Genomic DNA, 22,272 nt, shown 5'->3' with positions numbered 1-22,272 from the left:
GACGAATAGTTTGTAGAACCAATTAAACATTGCCACGTGTCCTTAAATTAACCGTAACGAACACGTTCACCAATCATTTACTCGTCACGACTAAATAAGTTTCATGCTTCGTAATCAATGCCCACGAGTTATTTAAAAGTCCTTTAGTCGTGACGGCTAGTTTACCGGTTTACATTCTCTACACGAGTAGTTTATTAGCAGTCAACTCGTCACGACTAGTTTAACCTTATAATCTATTCGTCGCGACTAGCTTAACCTTATAATATACTTGTCGTGACTAAAGCACTTATGAATACTCGTGGGTGTTGATTACGAGGCATGAAACTTATTTAGTCGTGACGAGTAATTGATTAGTGAACGTGCTTCTTACGGTTAGTTTAAGGACACGTGACAAGTTCGGATTAGTTTCTATAAACTACTCGTCACGACTAGTTTATAATACATATTTTTGAAATTATTTGCAAATGATACCTAACACTAAAAATTTGGTTTTACAAATACTTATTTTGGGAATTTTTCCGTAATAAAAGTATAATATCAAAAGGGTTTATGTAAAACACTCAAAATCATATTTAATTGGTAATGAATACATCCAAACAGCTTCTAGATTATCCAAAAACTTATAAAACAATACGTGAAGAATTTAATAATAATAATAATAATAATAATAATAATAATAATAATAATGAAAATTAGTTTTAAATAATTCCAACTATCATCTATTGACAAATAACAGGCCCAACTTTACACTTGGCTGATGACGGTCCTAACTAAAGGGGTATTTGTTCTTAACGCGACTAACGGATGTTAACCCCGTTAGTGATTTGCTGACGTTGGCCTTCTTCTCCGGCCGGAAACCTGCAACTCGCCTCCATTCTCCCTAATATTGTTACACCGTCTCTCTCTCTCTCTCTCTCTCTCTCTCTCTATCCTCTCATACGAAACCTAACCGACGTGTCGCCGTTGTTGTCTCCAGCGAAGTCCACCCTCGTCAATCGTGCGTCATTCGAGGTAATTGACACTTCATTCGACTCGTTTTGACCCCCTTAACAAAAGCCCTATGCTTATTTTGTAGATCGTGTAACATTGATTTCGAATTTTTGAAAATAAGATCGGGTTTGGTATCTAGGGATTGGCCATGGAAGAAGATGTAATGTACTTCATTTTCAAATTTCGAATGTGTTTTGAAGAGGGAGGGAGACAGTGTGATGATATTAGGGAGAATGGAGGTGAGTTGCAGGTTTCCGGCAGGTTTCCGGCCGGAGAAGAAGGTCAACTTCAGCAAATCACTAACGGGGTTAACATCCGTTAGTCGTGGCCCGTTAAGAACAAATACCCCTTTAGTTAGGACCTCCACCAGCCAAATACAAAGTTGGGCCTGCTATTTACCAATAGGTGATAGTTGGGATTATTTAAAACCAATTTTCCTAACAATAACAATAATAATATTCAACAAAAAGTCTGATAAATAAGAGCTGAGTAGCACCAGTGAATTTGGTGACATCAAGAAGAGCTAAAACACTGCCAGCCGATCTTTTTCTAATTAAAGTTGTTCCAAGCTTTTGCAAAGATGAATTAAGCAAAGATAAACTTTGTTTTAACCACCATCTTAATACCCTTCCTGGTAGTGGCGAAGCCAGGTTTTGTTTTCTATGGGTTCGGTGTTTTTTGGTCCTTGCTTTATTTAGGACTGTCTTTGAGACTTCGGTGCCCCAAACGAGTACTAAAAATATAAGCCGTTGTATAATTTTTTTTCTCATAAATCAACAAAAAGTTGTGATAACAATACATAAACTCAAAGTTATTTTTTTTAAGACAAACTTGAAATAAAAACCACACCCGGAAAGAAAAACCTAACCGGGACAAAACAAAAATTACATGCTAAGTAACGGGTTTTTGAGCCACGCCACCCAGTTCAAATAAAACTTACAATTACGAGATAATAACCACAAATACGAAACTGAAACAATCGAATCAAATAGAGTGTCTTTGTTATCATTGGGTTGACCAAAAATAATTTCATTCCGAGCTCTCCAAATAGTCCACCATGTCGTATAGATAATCACTTCAATAACATCTTTTTTTCTTTTTCACCCATCCCGAAGAATCCAACGATTCTAAAATACTTTTAGGCCCTTTATCCCCCGGAAGAGACACATCCAACCAACAACCGATAGCATTCCAAATCTTTGAAGCAAGGTGACACCCTCCAAAAATGTGATCCAAAACTTCCACTGAATTCAAACAAATTGGGCATAATATTGAAGGAATATCAAAACCTTTACGACTTAAATTAAATCTAGTTGATAGACGATCTAGAAGCAGGTGTCAAATCATGATGTTAACCTTCCTTGGCACGAATTTATTCCATCTCTTAGGGATGTTACCCTCTGGCAACTTCTGACGATCCAAGTAAGATCTGACTCTTTTAACCGAGACCGCATCATCAGAATCCAATTCTCAAATCCATTTATCATCCGAATCACTCAAAGAAACTAAATCTAGAAGAGATATCAACTCCTCGAGATGAGTGTCCTCCACTATTCTTTAACTTTTCTTTTGATTTATGATCCAAGTAAGATCTGACTTCTTTAACTTTGTTTTCTTTCTTGTTTAATGATGCCGTGAAAGAATAGTTAATGATGCCTTATAGTCGAATGTTAACCGAACCGATTACTCTAACAATAACAAAAAGTATCATCGTATGGAACTTATCATGGTTATTCATTAACTAATAAAAAAGATATAGCTTCATCATAAAAATTCTAAAATAAATATACTAGGAAACAATTTATAGAAAAAAAAGAAATACTATAAAATTGCTATAAACTATTGAATTTAATTATGTGTGTTGTCAATGTTCTTCAGGAGACCAGGATTTTTTTCTAAACATTCATTTGTCTTTATTTATTTAGAACTAGAGTTGGTCCAACGGCGTGAAAACTGAAAACACGACTTTGACTATCTATCTTCAGTGTTCTCTTCCTTTCATTTCAAAATGATAATGGGTTCGATCACTGAAAAAGATGGGTTCGGTCGTTACACGATACTATACGTTCTATCTAAAACCAAAATAGACCGGGTTCGGGCAAACCCGGTCCCGTAAAGATAGCTCCGCCACTGCTTCCTGGATAATAATGACCTTCTTCAGGTGCCATATAAAAACCGTGATAACCCTTAATTCTCTTCTAAACCACATTACACCAATAGAGCATGCAAGACCCTACCTAGTACCTCCACGCCTAGGGTTTCAAAATCAAACCCCGCAACAGTATGTAAGTATTGAATAAAATAAAATTGGTACATCAAACAATAAGAATTCATTAAAATAACCATCTAAATAAAACAATACAATGTCTAACACGAACCCCAATCTTTGCCCAAATCCTACCAATCTTTCATGTATTTAAGTTTTCCGACGGTGTTCAGCTTTTTATTTTTATTTTGTGGACATATCAAACTTATTGAAGTACCCCTACCTAAAAGAAAATATGAAATTATTGGTGGCCACTAACATGTGTACTAGCAAGAAAATGCTATGGGCGAGTAGATTCTGGTGGGGTTCGCATTTATTAATTTTGTTTAAACAACTTTCACTTTTCAATATTACTTACGCAAATTTGTGTATCAATGCCTTTCAAAACGTAAATATATATTTATCTTTGCCTATATCTATTTTAATTATTACAAAAAATTTAGATAGGTGTGTGTGAGTGTGTCACAAGCCCCTTTAGATAACAAACCCGATTTTACTAAAAACAAAGTTTTGCGTCTTATAGATCGAAAAATTACTATAGGAGGGAACATATGTTGTTGTTGTAAAGGTTTAGACATGTATAATAAAAGTATATAACTATAGGGTGTGCTCATTAATTAAAAAAATCAATTTTAAATAAAGAAGTAGCACATAAATATTTGTATATTTTGTTTTAAGATATATATAGTGATCAAGAGAAACATATCTTATTATTTGATTGTATATATTACCGTCTTATAACAGTTAACATACCATATACTATATACAAATATTTATAGGATTTTTACAATTGTTATTTATTTGTTGATCGATGTGAAAGACACCAATGTAAAAGTATATAAACAGAGTATTTTCATTATGTTTCACAATAATTAATAAGTAAGGTAATCTGGTCTTCATAAAATGCATACAACTCAGATCAGTCTAAGCACAACTATGAAGCAAATACACTATTTGTTTGTGGTTCATGCAAAATAATAATAATAACACATTAATATTAATAATCAAATTCTATATATGCAAAATAGTTTCAACTAACTTGATATAATTATTTAATTTAAATGCAGAAATATTCTCTACATTTTACGCAAGTGAATAGAATATTGAACAATTCTACATGATCAATCCTATATCAACTTCGGTTTCTCATTTCCTGATGTGTTAGACATCTCTACTATGGTATTTAATGCTATAGGATACTATTTTGCTGATAACACTTAAGATTAGTAAATTTCTCACCGCTTTTTTTTATTGCAAATACCCCATTATATATATAGTATAGTCCATCTTTGAAACGAAATTAATTTATGCAAGAAAACCGATCTGAAAATTACCCACCTGTCTAGAAAAGCCCTACTCAATAATAAAAATGACTAATTCAGATGATGGTAATTTAACAAAAAGGATATATTGAAGCCAGGGGTGTCATTGGGATTTCAAGTGTCTAGGACGAGTACTAAAAATGACCTTTATATAACAAAAATTCTCAAATGATTGACGATAATTCTACTACTTCAATACGAGGGCCAAACTTTACTACTAGATTGTTTAATGTATAATGTACTTGTTTATATATATATATATATATTTGCCCATATTGGTTTTCTTTTAGTCATTTTTAGCACAATAAACTAATTAAGGTTAAAAAAAATAATATATATAATTTTTGTTAAAATATTTCAGGCCCTAACCGAAACCTAGCGACATCGGCCGAGCCCCTTGTATGGGGCCTGAGACAGCTTTGACTGAAGCAGGTAAAAAATTTGCGACCATGGTTTAGATTAAATGTTCATGTATGTGGCAGATGAAAGTGCTTTAATGCATGTTCACTCAATTTTTGACAGCATACAATTAGTAAATGGGTCCTAACCACTTGCATGCAAACCCTCACAATAAAAAGTACAATGTTTTTATTATCATATATGTTCAAAGTAATTTTTATGAGATGTGATAACCATGACCCTTATTAAAATTCTGGTTGCTTGTAGTTGGAGCACGTGCTATTAATACTTGGTTATACATGAATGCTATAGATAATAATATATAAAAAGTTTGGCATGTTAAGATTCTTAAATATTTGTTAGGTATTTTATCATTAGGTTCATTGGGATAGGTTATTAGCATAATCAAGACTTATTATGTCATTTAAACCTCTTTTTTTTTTAATATGTAGTGTTGCTATAAAAATCTACATGACTGTGAGAGTTGATCTGTTAACACAAGTTAGTTATAAGACCATTTTACAGTTTTTAGTTCAAACAGTCACATCAGCTTTCTTAAAAATCATATTTTTTATTTTAACAAACAATACACCTAGCTGTTTTCTCAAACAATCTTTACATTTTCATATCATTACTTACTTTTACATTCATTTTAAATAAGAATTTCGCAATACTATTAAATATTTAACTTTTATAATTTTATTTTAAAATAATGGTGAAACACGGGTTGGATGAGTAGGACTTCTTGTAACGTTTTTTTTTTTTTGCTAGGAGTTCTTGTAAGGTTTTTTTTTCTAGGATTCTTTGTGATGTCTAGGACTTCTTGTAATGTGTTTTTTTTTCTAGGACTTCTTGTCATGTTTTTTTAATTCCGATTAAGCATTGTAAAATAGACAATAAAATCATTAAAAAACTAGTCGTTAAAAAATTTAACCGTTAAACTAGCCATTACGTAAAATATATGTATGTGTATAATATTTTAATATATTTTATAAATATAAATATGTGTGTGTATGTGTATGTGTATGTGTATGTGAGTGTGTGTGGGGGGGGTTGAAAGATGTGATTCTTGGGATCTACAATATGTGATTTTTGATGGTTTGAAAAATCAAGCCTTAAAACTGGGTTTTAGTTTGAACAAACCACCCCAACGATTTTGGTGATTTTTGGGTTGGTATGAACCAATAAAAACCAACCAATAGAGATGTTCTCATTGGTGTTGCATCATCATTCTATCTTTCTGAGGTTGGACAGGGACTGTAAAGCCATAAATAAACCATTAATTAGAAGATCTATATATGGATTCAGCTGAATCTCTGAATGCCCCATTGATTAACATCCATAATTAGAAGATCTTTCTGAGGTTGGACAGGGACTGTAAAGCCATAAATAAACCATTAATTAGAAGATCTATATATGGATTCAGCTGAATCTCTGAATGCCCCATTGATTAACATCCATAATTAGAAGATCTTTCTGAGGTTGGACAGGGACTGTAAAGCCATAAATAAACCATTAATTTTTTTTTTTTTTGAAAATTGACTTTCATTAAAAACAAACACAACCAACGACTATCACCAAGACGGAGAAAGACGCTGAAATCCAAAAACCAAAAACAACAATCACGTTACATCAAATAAACACCATCTTTTCCAATCCACTACCCCTATCTTAGATCTATTTTTGTACCAAAGAAAACCCAAAGATTTTATATCCGCAACCATTTCTACCACCTTAGTGTTCTTGCCCGAAAAAATCTTTTCATTCCTAGCCCGCCAAATCCTCCAACAAGTAATGATGACAATTCCATGAATAATCAATCTCTTGTTCCCCGTCGCACCACAAACCTTATGCACTTCCATCAAATCATTGACATGAAAAACAAAAGATCTAGGGATGTTGCACCATGAACCAATCGCATTCCAAACGGCCATAGAAATGAAACACCCGGTTAACAAGTGCTCGAGCGATTCCTCATTACTCTCACATAAAGCGCAACTATGATCGTCACAATGCAAATGACGTCAAGCTAAAGCCTGCTTGGTTGGAAGACTATCCAGAACGGCCCTCCACATAAAAATATTACATTTTTTCGGGACCCAATCGCTCCATTGGAAACCGAAACTCCCAGCATCCACAACGGACCGCACCATCCATCTTTTAATCGCCGAAACCTCGAACTCTTTGCAGCTACCAACCGCCCAAGACCATGAATCTTCACGGTCAACCATCACCACCCCTTGAAGGAGATCTTCCAACTCTTGTTTCTCGATCACCTCCTGTTGGGAGCAAGGAGCTCTAAGCCAATCCCACACAATGCGACGAGAAGATCCAGTGACCACCAACCGATCTGCTAACAAGACATTTTTATGTTTTTCTACCGCATATAAGGACGGATACTTGTCCATAATCGGCGCCGAACCCAACCACAAATCCATCCAAAACCGAACTTGGCGACCATTCCCAACTGTGGCCCGGATCACTCTATTAAAACCCACACCATCAACCTTAAATTTGTTCCAAAACATAACACAATTCTTCCAAACCCCGGGAACCCCATTATTAACCGGAGCAAGCCCCCAACAGCGCGAGGACCCGTGAATAGACAACACTACTCTTCTCCACATCGCGTGATGATCATTTAGAAATCTCCCAAGCCATTTAGTAATCAGCGCTTGATTATTAACCTCTAAACGAGCGATACCTAAACCCCCTTCTTTTATAGGTTTGGTGACTACCTCCCAAGCCACCCATGACATCTTCCTCACATCATCCGAACCACCCCATAAGAACCTTCTCATCAAAGCTTCTAAATCATTGGTAACCTTCTTGGGTGCCTTAAAAAGCGAAAAATAATAAGTGGGAAGACTATCCAGCACCGATTTAATAAGGGTTAACCGACCGGCAATAGATAACGAATTAACTTTCCATTTAGATAGCCTCTTCTTGAACTTGGACACAACCGGTTCCCAATTAACCACCCTATTCATGTTAGCGCCAACCATAATCCCTAGATAAGAGAACGGGATTCTACCCGGCTTACAACCCATGAAACCAGCTTGGATATCGATCTCACCATCTTCTACACCTACTCCAAATAACACTGATTTATGGAGATTAATCTTTAGCCCCGAACACAAGTAAAATATGCGAAGAATACGTTTCAAGTTATCAAAATTAAAAGAAGACCACTCTCCCATAATCATAGCATCATCCGTATAAAAAAGATGGGATAAAGTAGGACCTTCATTAGGAAGAGTAATACCATGAAACGCACCTAAATCACAGGCTTGTTTCAACATACCTGAAAAAGCCTCCATCAGAATAATAAAAAGAAAAGGCGATAGCGGGTCACCTTGACGAATGCCTTTATGACACCCAAATTCGAATGTAGGAGATCCATTAACAAGAACAGATGATCTGGTCGCCAACAAGATACCACTAATCCAATCGCACCAGACCGAAGGAAAACCCATCTGAGAAAGAACCGACAACAAGAACTCCCAATTCACATTATCAAAGGCTTTATCGAAGTCAATCTTGAACATAAAAATTCTTCTCTCCCTCTTCTTAGCCCAAGCAATAACCTCATTAGCCACCAAAGGGCCATCAAGAATATATCTCCCGGATAAGAAAGCCGACTGATGCTCTGAGACAATCTTATTCATAACCGTTTTGAGTCGATTCACTAACACCTTCGACACAGTCTTTAAAATACAACCAATGAGACTTATCGGTCTAAAATCCCCCAAAGAAGACGGATTGTTTACCTTAGGAATTAAGGTGATAAAAGACGAACCAACCCCCGAGCAAAAACTTTTAACCCTATGAAAATGATCAAGAATATCCGCAAAATCCTTCTCGAACAACTCCCAAAAAAACCGAATGAACCTAAAATTAAAACCATCCGGCCCAGGAGCTTTGTCACCACCGCCTTCAAAAACCGCCTTCTTGATCTCATGCACGGAAAAATCACTGATCAAAAAATCCGCCTCCACCGAAGACAAGACCGAAAACCCATATCCAATCAACCGAGGCCGATGTGTAATAGGTTCTTTAAACTTACCAGCAAAGAAACGCAAAACTTCCTTTTTAATGAGAACCGGGTTTGTTTCCCACGCCCCATTCACTTCCAAACCCGGAAAATAATTTGAAGCTTTACGTTTATTAATAAAACCGTGAAAAAATCGAGAATTTTCGTCTCCATGAATCGCCCAATTACACCGAGCCTTTTGCTTCAAATCCCGGTAATAATGATTATCCAACTCGCCTAGCCGTCTTTTAATTTCGCTTAAAGACCATGTCTCTTCTTCCAACAAATCCCGGACCTCCATGGTTTGGTCCAAATCACGCAACTCTTCCTCCAATAAAACCCTTTCCTCCTTTTCTTTGGCTTTACAATCGATCGCCCATCTAGTGATAGCATTACGCAAAGCTTTAAATTTATACAACAATCTCGCGTCCGGAGAACCATGAAACGAGCCATCAACAAGCGTCTTTTTAACCAACGTCCCAAAATCCTCTCTACCAAGCCATGAATTGAAAAACCTAAACGGTTTGGGACCATAGTTCTTGGAAGAACCAATTTTCAAAACCAACGGACTATGATCCGGCTTATTCCTTTCGAGAGCAATATACTCCGCACACGGCCATTCCATAAAGAAATCCCAATTAACGAAGATTCTGTTAATACGGCTTAATTTATTTCCTGCAACAAAAGTAAAACGCCTCCCTTTCAAGGAGTACTCGTGAAGATTCGAATCATCAATAAAATCGTTAAACTCATTGGCCTCACCCACATTAAACAAAGAATTCCGCCTATCCTCGGCACACCGAACCGAGTTAAAATCTCCTGCCACAATCCACCTCCCATTACCCTCCCCGATCAAATCACGAATTTCCCCCCAAAGTGCTCGTTTAGTAACTAGATTTTGAGGAGAATAAACATTGAGAATATGAAACAAGCTACTCTTTCCTTTCACAGTGCCCGAAACTAGAAGCCAATTATTATTCTTGACCACCATTTCCATACGAAAGACTTGGGAATCCCAGATCGATAATAACCCACCCGACCTTCCAGACGAAGGAACCCAATCAAAAGAATACTCACCATAACCCCAAAACCGTCCCACATCCACAGAATCAAAGGAAACAAATTGCGACTCTTGTAAAACAATAAAACTAACCTCATGATGGACTCGAAGACCTCGAATCCAATCGGCTTTGCTAGAACTCCCTAACCCACGAATGTTCAGAGAAAAAACTTTCATTGAACACCTTCTTGATAGCCTTCGGAAACAAGAACCTCTTTAACATTAGAAACAAAATCTTGCAAATTCTCAACACCTAACGCCTTACTCAACTCAATGGTCTTCTCCAACTCCACCTCAATCGGACCTTGGTGTTGCACCGGATCAATACCTCTACCAATCATCGAGGGCTCCGCAGTCTCTCCCTCGATGTCTCGAACCACCTCCGTATTAGTAGACATCCCTTTGTTAAGATCCGGTGTTAAGAACACTCCTTCACCACCTGTCTCGATACCCCTAGTAACATCCGAAGGCACGTGCATAATACCGATAAACCTATCAAGATCAAACATATCTTTATCCTCCCTTGGTCTCTTCTTAGGACGCTCCCTAGAACCACTACCCCCACTCCGATTAGAAAATAAAGACTTCCGTCTGAACTTCTTATGTCCCTTGCCTTTCAACATAGAAACATTAGTACTATCAACGTTACCATTCTCGACCGCCTCCTCATTAGAATGATCATAAGAGTTCGAAAACTCCCCGACCATCACGTTAGAATTATCGTTCACACAACCATCCAACCCATTAACAACATGTTCCCTGACAGAAAACTCATTAGCTTGAGAACATTCGCCCTCTTCACGATGCACATTATGGAACTCATCCTGCACGATATTATCATCACACTTATCCTCCTCCGGTAAAACGGAACCATCATCCTCTTCATACTCTACTACACATTCCGGTATCCATTCCCCAACATCTTCATCCACCCACACTTTAAAAATTTTCCCCTCCAATTAATGTCCACCCGATCCACAATCCGTTTGCACTCTTTACTCAACACACCGATGAGAGCATACGATAAGTTGTTCTCTTCACCTGATAAGGAAGCCGATTGAACCACCTTGCCAAATCTGCTTCCAATCAAATCGAATACCTCGTCTAACATCAACTGAGCCGGAACCCCATGAACTTGGAGCCAGGCGATCCGACCCTCCTCCACTCTAGTTCTATCAGACCAAGGTTCTAAAAACTCAAACCAGTCTGACCATTTGTCTTTGTCATTCAGGAAGGCATCCATATCCCCACTAACGTAGAATACCAACACCACTGAAAGCCCTCCCAGATACTTAATCTCTAATGATCTCCAACCATGCTTCCGAACCAACTTTTTCAGAGAAGTTAACGTGTGAAGATTCACCACCCTCCCCGTAAGAGCACATCCCTTCCAATGAGAAAACCGTTCCACCGAATCATCCACCTTAATCTCATCTACTTTGTTCCGATTTAACAAAGAATCAACAAAGGAACGCCCATTACCAACTGATGCATAGGGAACCCCATTCCTATCGGATCCTTCGGAACTAGGGTTTGTTTGACCACTAGGTTTTGCATGGCTATTAACAGGAACCGAAGCCGTCTTCCTCCTATTACCAGAGTCGGGTCTATGTAGATTCTCACCATCCACAAACCGAGCAATCGCAATAAACAACTTATACGAACCGATCCATACGTCTGATAACTCATCTCCCAACCGTTTGACATCTTTCACCTCGGAAAACGATACGAAAGCAAACCTCTTGCCCCATTTATCCAGCTTCCTAGCTATATAGGAACCTTCGTAACGACCAAAGCTACCCATAACATCTTTTAAGTCTTGCGAAGAACACTTTGGGGGAAGATTTGAGACAAAAAACTTCGATAAAACCTTGTTATTACCTTGAGCCTGATGACCATTCCGTTTCCCTTTCCGATTACGTGGTTGTTCCCATTCTTCTGAATCCATGCCGCCGTGGATCGTGGTCAAAGCAGCGGGGTGGAGGATCGTCGAAGTGGAGGCTGGGCAGCTGGGTCGGTTGGCGGCGACTGTGGAGGAGAGGGAAGAGTGAAGGTGGAGGAGAGGGTTTTCCGGCGACTGTGGAGTGGTGGTGGCTGTGGAGAGGGGTTTCCGACGACTGTGGAGGGTTTTCTGGTTTTCCGGCTGGGTCGGATGGTGGCGACTGTGGAGTGGTGGAGGCTGAGGTGTGGTGGAGGAGAGGGAAGAGTGAAGGTGGGAGATTAGGGTTTTCCCCGTAGGGTGGCGGCGGCCGGATCCCCTTAGGGTTTTCCGGTGAGAGGGAATAGGGCGATCTAAATAAACCATTAATTAGAAGATCTATATATGGATTCAGCTGAATCTCTGAATGCCCCATTGATTAACATCCATACGGAGGGTAAACTAACATCGTGTGTAGCTAGCACAAAAGCCATAGGTAGCCTCTTTAAAGAGAAGAGAAGGGACCACACAAGTGGAGATTAGTCCCTTATTATTAGGGTGGTGGTTCTCACTGTGTCCTAACTTCCTATATCCAGCCTATCTTCTACAATTTTTTTAACGACCAACAAAAATAGAATACTTAGGTATTTCATACAGGGTGACCCAACATAGCCGTACGAAGCCCTTAAGCGTCTCCAATTTATATTCAGTTTCGGGGAAAACCCATCCGCCCGAAAGCCCACTGGTGGTAAAACTCGGACGCCCTCATGATCGAACTGAAGATCACAATGATCCCCAGTCTTGAGTCACCCCCCCCCCCCCCCCTTTTTCCCATTTCTAAAAGTGGGGTTTGAACTTGAAGCTCCTATCTTCTACATTCACATCATATAATCATATTACCTTTCTTTTATTTTATTTTCTTTTTTTTAATCTTCCTTAAACAAGTGCTATTGTCTTATGGTGTACGTGTATACATGATATGTCAGCCATATTCCATATCGCTCGGTTTCAGATGGGAGACTAAGCGAGTAGGCAGCATTCACTAGTTGAATCATTGAACTGAACGAGTTTTATCTCACCGTACTGTTATGCCTCCAGGCGAGTGTATTCATGGCGTTGACCTTAGGTGAGGGTTTTCTCTGTATTAAAATGTGAGTGTATCTTATGTAATGAATTTAGTCCGTAGTCAATTTGTATGATTCGTTGGTCATTCAAAAGGAGATAGTATTATATATGTTCTTGAAAAATAACTTCTTAAGTTTGTAACTATTTCTAAATCAAATCAACATTGAAATGCCATTATACAATAAAAAACGACTTAAAAGTAGAGAGCCAAAATATAAATAATAACATGTTAAGAAATAGTTTTGTAGGTTTATCATCTTTCATAGTACATACATATAATCCAAAAGTAGATTCAGTGTTTGGTGTATTCTACTAGACTACTATTATATGTTACCTAGACATGTCTGAAGATGCCCTATAAAAGTGGGAACAATCTCAAACGTTGAAAATAATAAATAAAAAGACATGGTCAAATCCGAATTCTTTGATTATTATTATTATTATTATTATTATTATTATTATTATTTAGAATCCAGCTTGATATTTAATGTTATAGTTATAAAAACCCCTAGGAAAGCAAGAGTTACAAGAAAAACAATACTTCAAATACACCTCACTCTAGAGCTCCATTTACAAACTGCAATGGAGTTCTTGATAGCATTTATGCTTTTGTTTACTATCTTTGTTAGTTTTGCCTTTGCAAAACTAATATTCCGTCGAGACGAAACGTGTTACATGCTCAACTACGAATGCTACAAAGGGAACAAGGAGATGAAGCTAAGCACGGAAGAGCGTGCGAAAATTGTTGCGCGCAACAAGAATCTTCGTATTGACGATTACAGATTCTTGTTACAAACCATTGTTAATTCGGGCCTCGGTGAAGAAACATTTGGCCCGAAAAACATCATTTTGGGCGAGGAAGAAAGCCCAAAACACGTCGATTGTTTATCAGAACTCGAATTGGTATTTTATGACACGCTTGATAATATTTTCGCTAGGTCGAATATATCACCATCTGAAGTTGATATACTTGTGGTGAATGTGTCTTTACTGTCAGCAGTCCCTTCCTTAACATCTAGAATCATAAATCATTACAATATGCGGGCGGATGTTAAGGCGTTTAATCTTTCGGGAATGGGGTGTAGCGCGAGTTTAATAGCAATTGATCTTGTTCAACACCTGTTCAAGACACATAAGAAGAGTTTAGCCATTGTTGTGAGCTCGGAATCGATGGCGGGTCAGTGGTATTGTGGGAGAGAAAGGTCTATGATGCTTTCTAACTGTATTTTCCGCGTAGGAGGTTGTTCAATGCTTTTAACGAGCGATAGGGCTCGGAAGAATCAAGCCATTTTGAAGCTGAATTGTTTGGTAACGTTAAACTCTTAAGTGTGTGTAATGAAAGCGTAATTAGTAAATTATATTGATAAGGGTGCTGCTAAACGTACCCCCTTTACACCATTTTTACTGAACATACACCCCCTAATTACACCCCCTAATTAGACAAATGTTAAAGGTGTATTATGTAAATATATTATTGTAATTAGGGTTTGTAGTTATATATACTTAACTCATATTTACAAAATATATTTACATAATCCGCCTTTAACATTTGTCAATTACATTGTGTCTAACAGGTGAGAACACATTTTGGTTCCAACGATGACGCGTACAATTGCTGTATGCAAGTAGAAGATGATGAAGGATATGGAGGCTTTCGATTAACGAAACTGCTCACGAAAGCTGCGGCTCGATCTTTATCTAGGAACTTCCGAGTGCTTTTACCGAAAGTGCTTCCATTTTGGGAGATAATTCTTTACACAACAAGAAAAGCTGGCTCAAAGATTAACTTCAAATCCGGGATAGAACACTTCTGCATACACCCTGGTGGAAGAGCTGTGATTGATGAAGTGGGCTCGAATCTTGGGCTAGATGAATATGATCTAGAACCCGCTCGAATGACGTTGCATCGTTTTGGCAACACTTCGGCGGGCGGGTTGTGGTATGTTTTAGGGTACATGGAGGCAAAGAAAAGACTGAAAAAAGGTGATAGAATTTTAATGATCAGTTTGGGTGCGGGTTTCAAATGTAACACTGTGTCTGGGAGGTAACCCGAGACATGGATCGACCGAATGTGTGGGAAGATATTATCGAAAGCTATCCACCGAAGAAGATGACGAACCCGTTTCTGGAAAAGTATGGATGGATCAATGAAGAAGCTGTGGGATTTATCAAACCTGAGGATATAGCCAAGATGCTTGGTTTTATCTAGGCCATATTTTCAAATATTAATCACATTATTATTGAGTTTGAAGTATCAATATCATGTCACGTAATTAATTGTTCAGAAGTTGTCAAATGGCATATATTTTACATTTTCCAGTTGGTTTCTTGAGTTACATATCCATATATGTATAATCTTTTTAAAATGTGAAACAATATATCTTGAAATAACAAGTCTAAAAGATTCTTTTACACTTGTTATTTCAAGATATATTGTTTCACATTATAATAAATTTAAGTACTTTATGATAACTTAATTAAGTTGGTGACCAACTGGTCTTATTAGCTGTTGACTACTTGTAATTAGCAAAGTTTTAATAAACCCGTGTCTACTTATGTGTACGAATTGGACTACGTCACACTTATGTCTTGATCATTCATTCGATGTCTCAAACTATGTATAAAAGTGCTTGTTTGTTGCCTGCCTCCTTGGGCGGACGCGCCCATAAACATTATCATTGTGGATGCTCTTAGCTCGTTAAGTATATGCCAATTATAAGCATTTTTTTTTATTGTAAGTCACATTTTATTAATAGTAAAAAGTAAATAATATTGTGAAATGCAAAGTGGTTGTGTGTAACTAATAAAGGCTTGACATCAATGTTTCAGAAACTTAGTGGGGGCAATTCATACAACTATATTTAGATGCAAGTTGATGGAGTCATTTACTTCTGTGAAATAAATCAAACCTTTTGTAACATGCATTCAAAATTTTAGAATCCAGTATTCACAAAACAGTAGTTGGATGATGTACAACGCAATGCAAGTTGGTGTGCTCTAAATTAGAAAGAAAAATCAGAGGTAATTAACACGTGAACATATATACTACATATTAGAAAGTATATATATTCATAGAAAAATAATGCAAGAATCTGGCGTACAAGGTCCATTACATGTAAAAGCGTTGAATAGCGTACAAGAACAAGTTCATTCCGTTCCAGAAACAATGATAGATACGAACACGAACAGAAAGGCGTTCATTCTTAGAATCCCATGTTTAATAATCTCCTATCGCTTTTTATTTTTCTCAATTTATGAAAACTTAATTTATAAAGACGCCCATGTTAAAGGATCGGAACTTTTCAAAAACTCAAAGTTTCCATGTAAGATGAATGATGATAGAGATTTTGTAGTTAGAATCCCTCATTTCTACTTTGCACATTCACATGCGCGCGCACTGTTAAAGGTCGTCACATTTTAGTTGAATGATAAGTAAAAGATTATATTGTGCACATGATCATTTCTACTTTGCGTGTTCGCATGCGCATTGTTAAAGTTAGTTGCCTTATAACATACACATAAACATTGACCAGTGGGATGTAGAATCCGTATGTGAACAATTTAAAGTGTCATCTACCAAAGTGATCACATAAATGATCATATCTTGGAAACAATGTGTATGTTTTTAAACCCAAATGACGGTATAATATAGAAGCTTGACAGTACAAAGTCTGGTCAAGTATGGAATTTCTCATGCCATATTAATTTATATGTTTACGAATTCTTGTTTTATTAAAAGAAATGCCCATTGATCCCATGGATCCACTGTACTTAACAAACGGTAGCGTTAAGCGTAAAAACATCCATAATCGCAACATCTTCATCTTCCATTAGTCATGCTCTTAGAACACCAGACTAATTGTGCCATAGATATAAAAAGTAACTAGACTCAAATTTGTTATATTATAGTCGATAATAATTTGTTACCCCTTAGGTTAGTCCAATTTCAATGGAACGGCAATTAAGTGAAAATAAAAAAAAAGATTATAGCATCTTATTTTGACAAATTTAACTGTAGCAAGTCATTTTTCTAAATATATTTTCACAAGCATTTAAACTTTAGATAACTTTTGTGTATTAGTTATAAACAAAATCAATTGAGAAAATATGTTTTCATTAAATTTCAAATGGGGCGGTTTGGGTGGGACGGTCCCTGTAGTGATGAAGCCAGAAACTTTTTTATATGGGTTCAGTCGGTTCTTGGGTTTATTACGTACTATCTGCTGACAACTTTTTTGGGTCGGGTTGTGTCACATAATAAAAATGTAATATCATAATAAAAGTGCATAGTCAACTTTCAATAGAAAAAATAAAGATATTTGAAAAAAAAATAATATTATAATTGTTCTCTAAGGAAACGCTACATGAAAAATCAAAATTGGTCGTCTTTTTTAAAAAGAATCTACAATAACCCCTAAATGAACAATTTTCAACACAACAATTTCAATAGCATCTGGCAACGTCTAAACACATTACATATAAACATATAATGATATAAGCTAGAGCAACTTCAAGAGCATTACTACATTTATGCAACATAAAAAAGAACGGGGAAAACTAACCTTGATTGGTCTTAGTCATATTGGATTTGACTGAATGCTACACATTGAATTTCGATTTGTGATTGTCGATTTGGATTGCGGATTTGCATCGAGCCAAGGAGGACTAGTCGAAACAAGGGTGAAGAATAGTCATGGTAGGTTGGTGCAATGATGCAACTATTGAATGTTTTGAATATTTGGGCCTATGGGCCAATTTTTAATAGACTATTCATGCAACCCACTTAGAGGTGCACAAATCGGTTAATATGCTAACTTGGTTTTTTTTTTGGTCGGGAATTAACCGGTTAGACTGGTTTTTTGGGTCGGGTACTAACTGGTTTTGACCGGTTAGACCGAAACGGTTAACCGGTTAATAACCTGAAAACCTAGTTTTTAATAAAATAATAATAAAAAAATCGGTTAACCGGTTTGTAACCGTTTTGAAATCAATAATATAAATTGGTTACTAACCGGCAGTTAGGATCGGTTAAGTAACCAGTTAGGATTTGACCGTTTAGTAACCGGTTACAATTTCAAGTACGAACCAATTAGAAACCGGTTAACTGGGTTCTGTGTGCATCTCTAAACCCACTAATTGATTAATTCAATGGGCCTTTTGTTTAAAAATGCTCTAAATAGTTTTAATAATATCATTAATGATTTTATAAAGAAAATTACTCAAATGCTCATAATTCAATGGGTTCATTTAAAAACAAAAACTAATCGACTCAATTGTCAAAAAAGAAGGGGTTTGTTCGTAAATACAGTACCATACATGCTAAATAAAATGAAAAAAAAATTAGGTTCGGGCGAATATGTACCCTAAAGGGTATCTCCGCCCTTAAGTCTTTGGGTGTGCTCGAAGTTGACATGTGGTGACAACTGTGGACAGGGTGGATATGCCGTAGGGTGTGCTTAGAGTTGAGTTTGGTGCGGTTGACATGGTGTACTAAGTTGATCACTTACCAGAAGGATTAAAAAAGTCGAGTAGAGACTTTCATTTAGAACTGTTCTTTTTTAAAATAAAATCATTTTTTTAATGAAAAAGTAGTATTTACATCAAGACAGAAGGCAAACATGCAACAAGCTGTACCGTTAGTCCTTTTTGCTCGCAGTGAATACGAAGTTGCAACTACCGGCAAAGAAACGTGGACTTGTGAGGGGTTTTGGTCTTTCTGGAAATAATTTAATAAGCCAGGATATATTAATCATTTTATATTAACTTAAATCAAAAAAATAATTATAATATTGGTGAATGACATGGACGAAAAGTGTAAAGTTAACTAACGGTTTGAAAAATAATCGTAATACTAATACACCACATGATTGCACAATTCTTTTTTTATATATAAAGAAAGTCAAGTTTGGTGACTATAAGAAGATAAAGAAGATTGTATGGTGGGCTAATATTTGTTTTGCCATGCTTTAAAGTTTAAACAAACATGGAGAAAAGAATATTGTGAGGGCCAAAAGTCTTCGTCTTTGGACCTCTTAATTTAAGATGCTCACAATTATAGTCCTTTTATTAGGTCTTTTGATACAAATTAATTATTAGAATAAAGAAGAGTTGTTTGATGCTATAAAATAAAATGATTCGTCATGACTGAGTCTAAGCAATGAGGATTTAGGTAGTGAAGTGATAAGGACACATAAACATGAAGGTGATTATTTATAGTTTTATTATTTATGTATTAAGTTGGACATTTTTCATGACTTGAAAAATGAATGATTATAAAGGACGCAGTTGAAGTTGCGTCCCGGTAAGCTAGAAAATAACAAATGAACGAAACAAATTTACGAATGTAATTAAAAATAAAGATTAAAATAACAAAGTGAGGTCCAAAAGTAGGGGTGGCTCGTGGACAGCGAAAACAAGTTAGGGCTTTAGACTCACACTTAATTAAGGCATTCGAGTCCAAAAAAACTTTATATATAGATATATTATAACGGGTAAGTAAGCTCAAAGTAATGTATTGGTGTGGTGGTAGGCTTGGTTGTTACTAAAGCATAGGTTATGAGTTCAGAACCTATAATAAACAAATTTTTTTCTTAACGATTGTGATGATAAGGCCACAAAATCTTGTTTTAATTTAGGCCTCCACAGCCGGCCCTATCCAAAAGTAACAGAAATTGACATTGAAAACAAGTCATATTTTAGATTCATACTATTACTAAAGGAGGTTATCTAGTAAGACACGTTTATTATGTTGTACTGATATATCGTGTATGTTATTATCTATGTTTGATTTATGGTTACTTCAAGCTTTTTAAAGATTAATTTCAAATTCAACTATAATAATATGTGCTTAATAACAAGGGTAGAGATAAAGGTGCACATTTCATATCAAAGAATCTAAACCAACTCGAGTTGAATTGTTGGAACCGAACCAGATTATGGTCAAAGTAGTTAAACCCGGGTCATAGAGGAACTAGTTCAAGTTGAACCCAGTTTTGGGATTTGTAAAACCCAAACCGATAGAACCGATTAGGGTCGACAAGCCAGAGCCAGAATCAGTTCTATGTAGTAACTAGTTTTTAATAAAGTATCTAAAAAAGTGAGGAGAGTAATTGCAAGATTAGTGAAAGCTCAAGGTCTAAAGCTTGTCCACTTAGTTCATCAAGTAGTAGACTTTGTTCTTTCTTTCCACCACCATTTGTTTGTCTTCTTTCTCTCTCATCAAACATGCTTTGCATATTGAATAGGTAGGTCCCCGCAAAGCCCAGTTGGACCCGCAAGACACACCTTGATGGGGTACGTCTGCGCAAAGACCAACTGGTTCCGCAAGACCCACCATGCTCAGAGAGATGAAGACCTTACATGCAGTAAGCCAGCTGTTCCCGCAGGAAAGCCTCCCTTGGTACAGTACCCTGCCTATTCCCGCAGCTATGGGTACAAGCTGAGAAGGAAGGCTACCCGCACTAACAGTAAAGCTACACGCATAAGGCACTAACTCTTAATACTTCAGCAATGTCACCTGAAGAAGGAATGAGCAAGGCGGGAATATTCCCGCCCAAAAGAGCCAGTCCGTATGCTTCTGGAAGATCTTTTGTACTATACCTGCCAAGGTATGGACAAAATAGACAAGATCTGACCAAAACAGCCCATGAACCAATCACAGGGTGACAGCTCACCGACAATAGTACGAGGAGGAGCATGCTCCAGTACAAAATGTCACTATCAGCCGCTGCCTACCCAACAACCCTCATCGTGGCACGTACATAGCCTGTAGTTGGTGGAAAAGGAATAGTACACAGCCGGCCATGTCACTATCAGCCGCTGCCTACCCACCAACCACTAGCATGGCACGTACGTAGCCCACAGTTGGTGGAAAAGGAATATTATACAGCTGGCTGTACCTGCTTGGAAACCTACCTTCGGCTATAAATACTCCAACACCTTGGAACGGTATGAAGACAGATCATCTGATATTATCTTATCGTCTCTAGCTATTTCTCTTAATATACACTTATATTCAGAGCAATCTAGTCTGATTCTCACGCCGGAGGGTGGTCACAAGGAGGAACCCCCCCTTCTCAGTGACGAGCTCACGGTGTCTGTTTTGCAGGTTGAGAAGAATAACCATCTTTGCCGGACCTAACCCTCGTGGGAAACATCTACTTAACCCTAAGATTATCCTTAATCTGCCGGGGTCACTTAGTGTTTCTTCATTGGCGCCATCCGTGCATAAAAGCTAGAACTAATTCTTTTTCAGTTTTTTCAAAACCTCTGGAAAGATGGTTAAGGTTACTCCGATGCCAAGGCCAACGAGTGACCAAGAAACTCCGGTAACCACAACCCCAGTTACTGGGGGGAACACCGGCGAGTACACAATTTTTACGAACACTACCCCGGTTACCCAAGCCGGGGCAGGTGCAGTAAACAATCTTCCCCAGAGTACAAACCTCTACACGCAGAGGACTAGAGAAAACAACGTCCGGACCGCCCGGCAAAACAAAAAGAGGAAGCTAGGTATTTGGCAGTCAAGGGTAAACTTTGACACCTCATCCAGCTCTCGCCCTCTAGTAGGCGGAAAGGATAACACGCACCCATCAAGCCGAAACCCCCGGTGGACGCCACTCACCAAAAGCGTCACGGAGATATTTGCCACCGAAAAACTCCCATGGCCAAAAGCTCCAATGACCCGGCAGAGACATAACGCGGATCAGAGCAAATCCTGTGACTTCCACGGGACGAAGGGTCACACCACTGAGGAGTGTACATCCTTGAAGAATATTGTTGAAACATTCGTCAAGGATGGAAAACTTACACACCTTGTGGCATCAATCAAGAATGGAGGGAGGAATGATAATCGATACAAAGTCAACGGACGAAAGCCCGTTGACATCAGCATCCACATGGTTCATAGTAACGTCAGAGGAAGAAAAAGACGAACGACAGAACCATGCGCGTGGAAGGAAGCTGAGGTGCGCTTCCCGCGAGTGCCAGGAGGACCCAGCAAAGAAAGCCCTATCGTCATCAAAAGCCAGCTGGGGCACTACATCACTTCCTGCACTCTTGCTGACAACGGCGCCTCGTCAACGGTTATGTACAGGCAGTTCTTCGACAAGCTAGACGACGAAGACAAGGAACGCCTGGAAACGGTCTACGCCTCGATGG

At 37.7% G+C, this 22,272-nt stretch overlaps 1 pseudogene across 1 annotated transcript; it reads left to right on the top strand.

The window, feature by feature from the left end:
- Nucleotides 1–13,683: 13,683 nt before the first annotated feature.
- Nucleotides 13,684–15,322, top strand: LOC143554153 (3-ketoacyl-CoA synthase 19 pseudogene; annotated as a pseudogene). The gene is made up of 2 exons (XR_013138942.1): nt 13,684–14,421; nt 14,688–15,322. The product of XR_013138942.1 is annotated as a 3-ketoacyl-CoA synthase 19 pseudogene (transcript).
- The last annotated feature ends 6,950 nt before the right edge of the window (nt 15,323–22,272 follow it).

Source organism: Bidens hawaiensis, unplaced genomic scaffold, assembly GCF_021521415.1.
Source record: "Bidens hawaiensis isolate Kalapana, Puna unplaced genomic scaffold, B.hawaiensis_p1.1 tig00017563_1, whole genome shotgun sequence".
In the NCBI taxonomy this organism is placed as follows: domain Eukaryota; kingdom Viridiplantae; phylum Streptophyta; class Magnoliopsida; order Asterales; family Asteraceae; genus Bidens; species Bidens hawaiensis.
The sequence above is the reverse complement of the archived record's forward strand: the minus strand, read 5'-3'. Positions and strand labels throughout refer to the sequence as shown.